At 36.9% G+C, this 3,221-nt stretch overlaps 1 protein-coding gene across 2 annotated transcripts in view; it reads left to right on the forward strand.

Annotated features, from left to right (window-relative positions):
• Nucleotides 1–3,022: 3,022 nt before the first annotated feature.
• The window catches only part of LOC106322646 (sufE-like protein 2, chloroplastic), a 1,249-nt gene continuing 1,050 nt past the window's right edge, over nt 3,023–3,221 (forward strand). The window contains exon 1 of one of the 2 annotated variants that reach the window (XM_013760730.1): nt 3,023–3,219. The gene's annotated coding sequence lies outside the window, so the exon portion shown is untranslated. The remainder of the gene's footprint in view (nt 3,220–3,221) is intronic. The other variant, XM_013760729.1, reaches the window with a different exon arrangement.

Raw genomic sequence — 3,221 nt, forward strand, 5'->3', positions numbered from 1 at the left:
GCCACTCTCTTTGAAAATGGCTCTTCAGTTGACTAGGTCGTGTTTGAATCATTGACTAAAGTCACTTTGCCACTTTTAAATCAGTCCACTATATCAACACCTATTTTTTAGTTTATGTACACTTAGAATTCGAGTAATTAGAGTGGAGTCTTTTAGTTAAGTTTTATGGAGTGGTTGGTGGTTGGTAAATCCCTGTTCGGGAATATGCTAGGCTCGTCTGCTTGGTCAGGACATAGCGAATTATGAAAAAAATTGAAATATAAGCTGGAATTAAATGGGATTATTTTTTTACGTCTTTCCAAAAATTGAAATATATCAAATATTAGTTTTTGATAACTTTCTGTTTGTGTTTAGAATTTTCTTGACTTTTCAGTTTATAAAATGTTTGATTTAAAAGTGAAAAACTAATATTTTGATTTATACCGGGGGAATTTTCATGTTTACTATTTTCTTGATACTATTATTCATGTTTACCACCACTAAAAAAATATTTTAAAAAATACATTGTTTATTAAGTGGCAAAAGACTATTATATTTTTGTTCTCTACATATATAATAAATCATTATTTAAATAAATAAAACTAAAAAAACTAAAAACATTTTTTACGAATTATACTTTTTCAAATTCGAATTTTTTATTATTATTTTTATAATTTTTCGAATTTTTTTTTCAAAATTTCTTTTTGAAAATCGAAAGTTATTTTCAAAACTATTTTTTTAATACATATATATATATATATTTTTAAGTATTTATTTATATATTTATTTGAATCCTAAATTCCACATTCCAAAAATCCTACCCCTTCAACTCTAAATCCTAAGTCTAGATTAGTTAACTCTAGAGTTTATAAATGTATTTTACCATTCATTAAAAGTGAGAGTAAAAAATGTTTAATATAAACATGAAAAGTGATATTATAAATCTTGTATTTTGGCAATTTCCCATTATATTAGGTAATAGAAACAAATGTTAAAAGAAGTTAAAATTCTTAAATGTGAAACATTTTCTTTCGATAGGAATAGCGAAAACGTTTTAGTAGAAACTAAAAAGAAAAGATGGGTGCGATCATACAGCACTAATGCACCATATCCCATCAGAACTCCGAAGTTAAACGTGCTTGGGTGAGAGTAGTATTATGATGGATGACCTCCCGAGAAGTCCTCATGTTGCACCCTTTTTATTTTTCAATTTTTCACTAGATTACAATGGTCTAGTGGTTTCTGAAGTTAACTTAAGGCGCATAGCCCAGAGTTTGATGCCTAAGTTGCGCGTTTTATTAACTTTTGAAAATAAAAACTGTAAACAAATTCAAAAAACTTTTTCTCTCTCTAGAAAAGAAAAAAAAACTATGCGCGCTGCTGTCCCCGGTGGCCGGCTCCTTCGCTGGTGCCGGAGGCCTCAATCCTTCTTCATTTCTCTTTTCTTTCCTCTGCCCTCCTTGCCTCTGCGGTTCGATATGCTCGGCTTCTCTGTGGTGGTTGGCGTGCCCCAGATTATGACCTAGATCTCGGTGCCATAGGTCTGGATCCGGTGGCTCATGTTCTCTATTGGAGCGTCGGCGAGTCTCGTCAGTGGTCTGTGTGTGTTAGGGCCGGCTTTTAGGGATTACGGTGATGGTGAATTTTCAGATCTGTTTCCGCTCTCCTCCGCCTTTGAGACCAGAGCTTGGTTGGTTTAGCTTTTCGACTCTCATGGTCTCCTCCCCTTGGTGTCTTGGTGGGGTTTCTCTTCTTCTCTCCGGTCACGATAGGTATCGGCGTTTTCCTCTCCGGTGTGGTGTGCAGCGAGCAGGTGGTCTCGTGTGTCTCTTCCTTCTCTCTGGTCTTTGCACTTGTTGGCTTCGGTTATGCTTGGCTGAGGTGGCGTCTATGGCGTACCAGTCGCTAACCTGAATGTTGGCCCTATCTTTTTCGCTCTCTGGCATTGGCAATTGCTCTGTTTCAGGTTGCGCCCTCTCTCTGGTTTCGTTTTACTGCAGGTCTTCAGTGAAGCTTGAGTGCCGGGAAGCTTCAGAACTGTCTATCCGGTTCTCGGATACAGCTGCAGCCAAGATTTCCAAGAGCTTGTGGTGGTCAATAGGTTCCAGATTTTCTTGTGGACCGCTGCTGTTAGACTGCAGCATCCTAGTTCCATTGTTCCGGTCGCTTGACCATGATATGGTAGCTTCGGTCTCTTTTTTTTTCGCTTGCAGGGTTGTTGACCTGTCGATTGTTGTTGCGGCTATCTCTTGTCCCGTTGTTTTAGCTTTAGTTGTCTTGTTAGTGTCGGGTTGGGTTACTCGTACACTGTTCGGATCATGGATTTGAATGTCTTAAGATCTCACTGGGTTCGTGTCATGAAGCGTCGTCGGTCTCTGTTGGGTTCGTGCTAATGATAGGTGTCGTCAGTCTCTGCTGGGTTCGTGTGGTGAGTCTTTTCAGTATCTAGACTTGATTGTACTTAAAGCGTCGTCGGGACCGTACCTTGAAGTGTCGTCGGGAGTCTAGGATTCGTGTGAAGTGGCGTCGTCAGAGTTATTACCCACTTTGGTGTGGTGGTTGTGGATCAAATATTTTAGCACTAAAATTGTTCCTGCAATTGTTAGTTCTAATGTATTGTTTTTTTAAGTCTTTTTCTATAATTTTTTGGGACTTAAACAATTTGTATACTTTTCATTTTCATTATTGAATATTTACTTTTTAGCAACAAAAAACAAACTGAAAAGAAAAAAGCTATACAGTTTTGGCGCGTTAGAACATGATTAATCGGGGGATTCTTAGGATAGAGTTCTTATATTCCGCTAAGAAGTTCTCATTAATCATGCTGTTATGGAAAGCTCTATGCTTTTGTAAACACCCTCTCTGCGATGAGTTTTTGAAATAAGTTTCTAGACGAGTTATGCCAATTATTGACAAAAAAAAAACGTCATTATTTTGCAGTATTTTTTTGTCGTCAAAGTAGAATTGAAGCTTAAAAGTGTAGTGTATTATTAAATCGGTTCACTATTACTCCATTTATAACACATTCAGAAACAAATAAAATAATAACAGAACACTAGTTTTGGCGCGTTCTATAGAAAGAAAAAAAACTCCATACTCTCTAATCTTTATCCTGTCTCCGTCGCGTAGTTCAAGAAGATTTCCTCTGATCATCTTTAAGTATCTCTCTCCCTCCTCCTCATCTTTACCTAACACTTGCCTTCCATTCTTTCTCGATCCCTCCGTTTTTTTTTTTTTTTTTT

This window comes from Brassica oleracea, chromosome C2 (assembly GCF_000695525.1).
Source record: "Brassica oleracea var. oleracea cultivar TO1000 chromosome C2, BOL, whole genome shotgun sequence".
Lineage (NCBI taxonomy): Eukaryota > Viridiplantae > Streptophyta > Magnoliopsida > Brassicales > Brassicaceae > Brassica > Brassica oleracea.